The sequence below is a fragment of the Zingiber officinale genome, chromosome 4B (genome assembly GCF_018446385.1).
Source record: "Zingiber officinale cultivar Zhangliang chromosome 4B, Zo_v1.1, whole genome shotgun sequence".
Classification (NCBI taxonomy): domain Eukaryota; kingdom Viridiplantae; phylum Streptophyta; class Magnoliopsida; order Zingiberales; family Zingiberaceae; genus Zingiber; species Zingiber officinale.
In genome coordinates this window covers 66,996,497-67,005,075 of record NC_055993.1, presented here as the reverse complement: position 1 = coordinate 67,005,075, position 8,579 = coordinate 66,996,497, and the positions used below count along the sequence as shown (strand labels likewise).

The 8,579-nt window shown below is 45.2% G+C and overlaps 1 long non-coding RNA gene across 2 annotated transcripts; it reads left to right on the top strand.

Moving 5' to 3' along the window:
* The first annotated feature begins 564 nt into the window (after positions 1-564).
* Positions 565-3,397, top strand: LOC121975113. 2 transcript variants are annotated; one of them, XR_006110260.1, is made up of 5 exons: positions 565-939; positions 1,022-1,565; positions 1,679-1,874; positions 2,293-2,381; positions 2,998-3,397. It is a non-coding gene; the product is annotated as an uncharacterized LOC121975113 (long non-coding RNA). The 2 variants fall into 2 exon arrangements; XR_006110259.1 differs by having other exon boundaries at positions 1,022-1,874.
* The last annotated feature ends 5,182 nt before the right edge of the window (positions 3,398-8,579 follow it).

Here is an 8,579-nt window from a genome sequence, read left to right as displayed (position 1 = left end):
GGGCATGACCATGCACTTAGTGGTCTCACTCTATCAAGAATAGCGATGTCGCTCCCGTCATATGGGAGGGATAAATCCCATCTACATCACTCACAACCCTCTACATAATTCGTTATATACCCAGTAATCGCCTTTATAGTCCACCCAGTTACGGGTGACGTTTGACGAAACCAAAGTACATAACTCCTTATGTAGGGATCCATGGTGACTTCAGGTCTAAGGACTAATAGTCATACTAATAGCCACATGAGAAAGTATATGACACTCATATAACGATCCATGATACTTTCTCATGGCGGGTCATTCAGTATACATTCTCCAATGTATACCCATGTGTCAGCTTGATATCTCTATATCACTACAAGAAAATTGGGATTTAACAACACTTAAAAGGCAACGTTTTTTTAAAAAAACGTTGTCTTTTTTTATTTTACAACGCTTTTAACTAAAAGCGTTGTCTATGTTTTATAATTCTTATTAAAGACAACGCTTTTTCATTTAACCGTTGTTTATTGGTATTTTTATTGGATTAAAGACAATACTTTTCAAGAAAATGTTGTCTATGATAATATTTTTAGTATATGTTACAACGATTCCCCTCCCTCAAAATTACACGAAAACCTAGCCTCCATAGCTATCTCCACCAAAAGTCCATGAAAAACGCATCTTCGCCAAAACCCTCCTCCGCGCCGCCCTCATTAACCTCCTCTGCCACTCCTTCGGAAGGAGCTCGAACGTTGCTCAGGAGAGCGACTCAGGCACAGCTTCAAGGAATTCATATCCATTTGGAGCGATCGCGAAGAGGACGGTGGGAATGGGATGAAGCTTGAAGTAGATTGCAAGGATAAGACACACTAGATGAGCTCCACCCAACTCTGGAGCCCTAATTCTACCGCCAACAACAAGGTCGACGATGATGGCAAAAGCATTGCGGATTAGGTATGAAAGAAGAATCTTGAGCGGTGTTTTCTTCGATTTGATGTTTTTTTAACAGATAAATAATTTGGTTTTGGTTACAAAGAAATGAAAAACCTGATCTCATGGAGGAGAAGGAGATCGATTGCTCGAAGTCGAAAAGCTACCATTTTGCGGCCGGATTCGTTCTGTTTAAGAGCTCAAAGCAGGTGTCGAAGCCCTCAATGACACCATGTGATCTCTCTCTTCTATCGCTCCCACCGTTAAGGTGTTGCCTTCCCCATCTCTTCGACGGCCGACGAACACTCTGACAGTGGCTTTGGCGCCAAGCACTCCGACAGTGCCAAACCAGCATCTGACGACGCACACCTTAGCTTGCAATTGCAGCATCTTCCGAGGAAGACGAGGCGGTGCTGGGCGTCAAAACTACATCGCCGCATGAAGATCACATAATCAAGGAGTATAAATAATGGTTGTCTAGATTCATTTACCTGACCAAGATGGAGCTTGGGAATTTCTTGTCAGAACCACATTCTGTTTGACATACTTGAGGGATTTTGATCCGACCAGATAATTGTGAAGACCCTTTATGACCTAATAGGGATGACAAACTGAGTTCATTTCATTAGGGGATGATCAATCTTATTGAAGTTGGTGCTTTTGGCTTATCTCTGATTCCATTTTATTGCTGAGAATGTATCATTAGAGGATCGCTTTATCCATCTCAATATATCTTTGTATTTTATGGTTCATTCTTTTGCAGGAGACTTTGCACATGCACCATGAAAAAGTTGATGATCTAGAGGCTTCCTTGATTGGGTACGAGGCAAAAGAAACTAGTGGTGAAACTGAAGAAACTATGGTACGTGGAAGCTAAGCAAAGCTTGATTAGGAATTGGCAGATTTCTACAATCACTGTTTATTGTGTCTTTGCTCTTCAAGACATGGCATACTCTGAGGTAGCATGATTTTTATGAATATCTATTTATCTATTCTTTTTAAAGGTTATCATTCTTGTAATACACGGAACACATTGTTCTATTAATAAAAGTATGAAGCATACACATGTAATGATTAATCTGGTTAGAGAAAGAAAACATACTGAGAACACAAAGTATGTTAAGTGGAATATATGGAAAACTTTGACAAATATGCAAAATAATGTTATCATAAATCATGGGACACAATAAATAGCAATTATTTTAGAGTAAAAATAATTAGTTCACATGCCTTTTCTTTTAGAAAAAATACTTGCTCTTTAAAATATAATTCTTGCTAATACTAATTGTGATGTGTGATAAATAAGGAGTTAGCATGAGGAAGTTATCATTTATGTTTCTCAAACTATAGTATGATGCAAATACTATAACATTTCAGATTTTCTTTTTATGGGCCGTGAGCAACAAAAGATTTGGTGGTTTGAACTTTTCATCTAAAGACGTTGGTTGAAGTGCTTGCACTCTCAGGTAAATATGTTTGTGCATCTAGAACTCTAGAAGGCATTGTAATATGGTCATAATTGAACTACATATACAGTTAACTGAAAGGCTCCGCATTAGCTGGTATAGTTACATCATATTTCATCAATAACCTAAGTATGCTAACTTGTTATTTTCAATTTAGAACTTACATACCACTTGCTAAAAGTGAGAGTGGTCCATGTAATTATGCTACTGAAAATATTAACTATTGGGTGATAGATAAATTTTATTCAGAGTTAGTGGTGACTAGTTAAAATAAGAATACTTTCTTCCCATGTATATTCACCACACGATTATTGTGAGTTAAGATATCACTCCTTTGAACAATTAATAAAATCATCCAATTAATTGTATTTAAAAAAAGACACTGCTTTGTCATCAGCAAGGTATTTACTTTCCCTATATTTGCCTTTATGTTTAATTGATAGTTTTATTTCAGTTGAGTCGTTCTTATGCATCAATTTCTTGACTTTTTTAGAATAAGATTTTCTTTGATGATAGAAGTTGAGATTGTGGAAATTTTACATGTTGTTTGCTTATTCCTGTTGCCTTTCATTAGATGTTGAGATTGTGGAAATTTTATATGCAGTACCTTTTTCAGATATTTTGAAGGTGAATGGAGGTATTTAGGAACTCCAGCTAAATAGTTCGGGTATGGATGATTACAGGAGCAGCAACTACATGCTATGTGGTACTGCATCAGAACCTCAGGAGTGTGACTGAGAAGTGCTTCGATGAAGAACTATCAAGAAGATTTTAGGATTTAAGCGAGAAGATGGTTAAAGCCAATAAGTAAAGAACATTCAAATCAAGAGGATAAGTAACATCTATCAAGATCCTTTAAGTTCATGTAATAAGATGTAGTCGATAGGAGTAGCTTTGAATGTCTCCTAATTAAAATTTCTTTGTATGCGAGTAATTATGTTTGTTATAGAAGTGTAAGGATAATAATTTGTATATTTATCTTGGTTGTTTATTTAATAATATGTTGTTGATTGAAATAGATTCATTTTCATTTATCTTTTATTTATCTTTGGTATTAAAAGATAATAGTTTAAAACCTCTTGTCTTTTGTTAAAAAAGACAACGTTTTTTTATGAGTTGTGAAACTGTTGTCTTTGCTAAAAAAGACAATGCTTTTTATGCGTTGTCTTTAAAAAAGACAACGCTTTTTATGCGTTGTCTTTGCAAAAAAACAACAACGCTTTTAAAGCGTTGCAAAGGCGTTGTCTTTGCTACAAATGACAACGCTTTTAAAGCGTTGTCTTTAAGCAGACTTTTAACAACAATGCTTTTAACAACGCTTTTTCAGCTACATAGACAACGCTTTTAAAGCGTTGTCTATCAGCTTTTTTCTTGTAGTGTATCCATGACTTGTGAGATCAAGTCATCGAACTGACCTACATGCTAGTCTTATTGCATTAACATTGTCCTTGAATGTTAATACTCGACTAGGAATGATTTAGAGTAGTGTTCCCTATATCATCTCATTATCGATTCAACTAATCGATTGATATAGGTATGAACCTTCTACTCAAGGACGCTATTATACTTAGTCTATTTGGAACTAATACAAATAAGTATAATAACCAAACAAATGCCTTTATTAATATACAAGAATATGATATACATGAGTCCATACAATCATCAAAATGATTGGCTCTAGGGCTCTAACTAACAGTTGTTCACTTTTCTGTATTGATGCTAGAAGGCATTCTGTACGCTTTTGGTCTTAGTCCTGTTTCTGCAGAAATCGGAGCTCCTTTTGGTAAGTTGTTACTTTTTATATGCCGCTCTTCGCTAACTGAGGTGCTTTTTCGTCTTATTCTTGTAGTGGCTGTCATCCTCCGCTCTTTTGCCAATCAGGAGACACCCTCGGTGGCCGTTCTGCAGGCTCTGAACGAGGAGCTAACACAAGGCCTATCTTCTGACCCCGCTGCTTCCGCCGGTCCACAGCCTTCGGGACCCCGAACCTCAGAGACGGTAGCCGCCTCGGCGCTTATTGAGCCACCTGCCCCCAGCCTTGCAGACTCAGCCCTACCCCGCATCTCTGATCAACCTGCATCTGAGCCATTGCCAGCAGGACAAGTGCCTTCGCTCCCTCCTACTATGAAGCTGCGCCTTACGCGCAAGGGCAAGAGAGCGGCCCTGGTCACCGCAACTTCTCCTCCACCTCCTCGCCGTCAACGTGTAGTGAGTATCTCTTCCCCCTCTAGGTCCTCGGATACGAGCTCGACCCAGGAGATAAGCTTGGCCCGGGAGAAGGACCCTGATCTGGAAGTGGCAGACCCGTCATTGGACCTGACAGCTCCGGTACCAATCCAGAGTGTATTACTTGCCCCGCCTTCGTCCTCTGGCGATCAGCCCCTGGGCTCGCTAACTCGCTCAACTTATCCTCCTCTCGTGCCTATGAGCTCAGCCGTGCCAACTCTGGAGCTGCCATCCGCGGACCTGGCCTTTGAGGCTTCTTGGAGGCTTCCCTCAGAGACCGACCCGGCCTACACATCCGCTGCCGACCTATCTTCTATCTTTGGTAGGGTCAATTTTTATGGGGACTTGGCTACCACCTACCAATCAGCCAACCGCCAATTCTGGGAGAGCAGTTCCCCTTTGGAGGGGTTTGATCAAATTGCTCGTTCCTTGGTAGCGGTAAGCTCCTCTTCTTCCTCTTCTGGGTATTCATATGCTTCTGTAACCCCCTTTCCTTTCCTACGACCATTTGCAGACCTGTTCCGCGAGTTTGAGCGCCGTTCAACAAGCGGCCGAGCTTCAACGAGAGAATGCGGCGCTCAAGGCCCGCCTTCAGGAACTAGAGCCCTCTGTGGCTTCCTCAGCTCCTCCTGAGCCTTCCCTTGGAAGCTTGGATGCTTATCTGCGTGCCGCCAGGGAATTTGCGGCCTCTGCCCGAGCCATTTCCCATGCCGCCTTCGACAAACTTCAAAAGTTGGAGGCGGCCTTAAAGACAAGTGCGTCTTCCTTTGCTTCTGAAGCGGAGCGTCATCAAGCGGCAGTTTCTGAGCTGAAGGACAAAGAGGCAGAGCTGCTCTCCCGATCAGCAGAGTTGAGATTGCTACGGTAAAGTCAGGAGCTCCTGCAAATGGGATTGGCCGATGCCCAAGCTCTGGCCCTTGCTGCCGCTGATCAGGAGGCGACCATGCGAACTCAATGGGAAGCGTGCCAAGACACTCTTCAGTCTTTGCAAGCAGATCTCTTGAAGGCCCAGGAAGCAGCAACTCAGGGCCAGAGCGACTTATCCGTGGCCCGCGCTGAGGTTATCAAGAACAAGCACAGTTTGGAAGTGTACCAAGCTGGCGAATCAGAGCGGATGAAGGCATACAGACTGGCCTATGTCAGCTCTTCCTTTTTCCTCCAAAAGATGGGGCGCTGGATGGTCTTGTTGCTGTGTCACGAGGCCGCTGGCGGGGTTAGACAGGTATACGAGCAAGGCTTTCTACTCTCGGCACATCCTGCCACCTTTCTGGACACAGCTCGCCTATCCAGGGAATTGCCGCAGGAAACTTTCCCTTCCTTCGAAGCGGATGATGGACTATTCTTCCGGGAGGCTCCTCACCCTGTGGCCGATCCGGCTCCCGTGGATATTTCTGCCCAGGCCCTTCCTGTTGCTGCTCCTGAAGCGTCCGCTGATCCTGCGTCTTCCGCCAAAGTGCAAGCCGACCCCGGGCCCCTTCCATTGGTTTCCAGTGACCCTGCCCCTTCTTCTTCGGATGTTGTGTGATTGGCGACATGTTGTAATGTTAACTTCCATGTGCTAACACTGAATCTTCCATGATTGTACTTATTCGCGTGGTCCTATTGAACTTTGGGTGATTATACTTATCTGCCTTTATATCTGGATAACCGTATGGCTTCCACTTCATGTGTCCTTAGCTTGCTTCTTTTCTTAGTAGGTCGTCCGTGGCTTTGGTTGATCTCTACTAATCTTCACGCCCTTGCTTATTTTGCTCAGCTACGTCGCTCTTCCTCCGATAGTTGCCTTTATACCTAGCCCGGCCAGGGCTAGACCTTACCTTGCATGTCCCTGAAGCCCGCTGATTTGATCTACCCACCTTCCTAGTGGCCCCTCCATACACTTTTGTCCTACTTGGAGCAATCACCTTAGGAGGCGCTTCGTATCTCGGGCCCCTGCCTTTCCCATAATGCCCCCTGGTTATACTCTCGAGGACCATCACAGGGCGTTCCTTGTCTATCTCCGCCCCTGCATCAACCATCCGTTGCCAACTTATGAAAGTGTCCTTCCCCCGCCATACCTATAAGTATCTTCGTAATCTTTCCCGTCTGCTGTGATTCGCCATCACTGCGGAATACTCAAACGTCGCCGCCACCGACTGACTTTCTCGGGGACTTTGCCGCGACCCTCCCTTTTCTCCAAACCTCTTCTTTTCGTTTGCTCTTCCTATCTTCTGAGATAATCTCTTCTGCAATGGCTTCTCCTTCTTGGATCTCCTTGTTGGCGGAGCACTTCCCAGGCGCTTCGACTTTCGCTGAGTTGGATTGGGATGACCTACGGTACACTTACGAAATCCCTACTAGCTTTCGCCCCATCATCCCTACTGGTGTGAACTTGTACTTCGATCCTCCGCCTGGTTCTTGTACTTTCTTCACTGAGCAATTTGTATCTGGCCTTCATCTACCCCCGCATCCTTTTCAGTCTGGAGTGTGCCGCTACTTTAAGATCCCCTTAGGTCAGCTAACTCCCAACTCCATAAAGATTTTATGTGACTTTGTAATACTCTGCGAAGTTTGCGAGGTTTCCTGGTCCGCTCCCCTCTTTCACTGCTTCTTTGCTCTTGCTCAGCACGCCGATGGTCTTTTTTGCTTCCAAGCTCGCAGTCATACTGCTTTCTTCTCTCCTCTTCCTCCTCCCAGTGCTAACTGGAGGAAAAAAAATTTTTTTCTCCGATTTCCCGAAGAAACAGGCTGGCTTATGCACTGGCAGTCTGAGCTCCCTCTAACTCCGGCGCTGGATGAATTCCACATGGACTTCTCCTTTGCTACGGCTGCAACCCAGATGGAGGATTGGCGCTTGAATCTGACAAGACTGTTATCTGAAGACCTACTTTCCTTTTTCCAGCTGAGCCTCGCTTCCTCTGAAACATCGCGCTCCTTAGGTAAGTTCAGGCTGAGCCCCCCTTCCCTGCTTTCGACCATTTTCTTTGTGAGAATGACTTTTCGTATTGGTGCCTACAGCGGAGGTTCTGCATCGCGCCTCAGAGGTTCTGCCTTTGCCCCTCGATGATCTGGAGATACTGCGACGCGGTCGGGTGATCTTGGATAGGAGGCTACTCCCTCATCTTGGATCCACCTCAATTGGGGCAATGACTCAGCACGCTTCCAACCCCGCCTCGCACACAACTTCTCCTTCACATGCCGCCCCAAACCGAGGCCGGGGTTGTGACCAAGCTAGCCGTCCGGCCAGCCGCGTCTTCCGAGGAGCCCCCCGGGCCTCTAGACGTGGTCGCGCAGCCCTTCATCGTGTAGGTCGAGGCTCATCCGGTCGGGGCGCCACATACAGGGCTGCTTCAGCCTCTCCATGGGGTCAGTCTTGCTCTGATAATTCTGACTCTGACAACCAGCCCCTGCTTTACAGACGACGTCGGAGACCAGGTCTGACTTCACAAATGCTTGGTCCTGTTCCTTTTACTAACATATCACTCCTTGCTGTCATCGTGGCTGACTCTGCCCCCACTCCCTTCTTCATTTTTGTTTCGTTTATCTGGCAACCTCTCCCAACCCTTACAGGGGAAGACTAGCTGCATTCCGCTCTGCCCCCACTCCTGCTGAGGAAGACAACCCAGGCGATCGTCATGACCCCGTGCCAACTGAGCCCGTTCCCGAGCCACCTCCTGCTCCTCCTGGTTCTGACGCCGGCCCTTCTCGACCTTCCTCCTCCGCCCGCCATCATTACAGGACCACTATCCCCTCTGAAGCTGCTCTAGCTCGTCAACACGACACCCCTACGAGCATTCTGCTGATGAGAGGCTGCCTCGGCAGTTTGTGGGTGAAGAGCATGAGTCAAATGGATAGCGCGTCGCCATTAGTTCAGATGGATAGGTTCTCGAAGTCCTGGGCTAAAGTAAGTACTCTTCACCTTACACTTGGTATTAGTTTGCCTTGACTGAGGGTTATATCTTCCATCCAGACTCATGCCGAATCCTTGGTGCT